This window comes from Penaeus monodon, chromosome 27 (assembly GCF_015228065.2).
Source record: "Penaeus monodon isolate SGIC_2016 chromosome 27, NSTDA_Pmon_1, whole genome shotgun sequence".
NCBI classification, from domain to species: Eukaryota; Metazoa; Arthropoda; class Malacostraca; order Decapoda; family Penaeidae; genus Penaeus; species Penaeus monodon.
In genome coordinates this window covers 37,145,226-37,145,673 of record NC_051412.1, presented here as the reverse complement: position 1 = coordinate 37,145,673, position 448 = coordinate 37,145,226, and the positions used below count along the sequence as shown (strand labels likewise).

Here is a 448-nt window from a genome sequence, read left to right as displayed (position 1 = left end):
AGAATATATATTGAATAATTATACATAAATAATTATATATAATGATATAGAATAATTTATTATAGATATATTAGATTATTAAATACTAATTAATATATTTGTTAAATCCTATATATTCGTATTTGATATAATTATTATTAAATAATAATATAGAATATCTTGTATATAAATCAATAATAGAATAAGTATATATCTCATGGAAATATCTTGTATAGGTATATGAATATAAATAATATGATGAATCTATAACTATATAGTTTTCAATAAATATAATATATAATGAATAATATTTATATAGAATATAATATGAGATAAAGTATTAGTATTATATATAGTATAAATAATATATATATGAATATCATCATCAATAAATATACTATATAAGATAAACTACTAATCATATAACTATATATAACACTAAATATATCAATATAATAATATATAAAAA

General features: G+C 12.3%; 1 protein-coding gene across 1 annotated transcript in view; it reads right to left on the bottom strand.

The window, feature by feature from the left end:
- Window positions 1-448, bottom strand: part of LOC119590828 (nuclear pore complex protein Nup85-like) — a 14,259-nt gene that overhangs the window by 8,256 nt on the left and 5,555 nt on the right. The window lies entirely within an intron of this gene.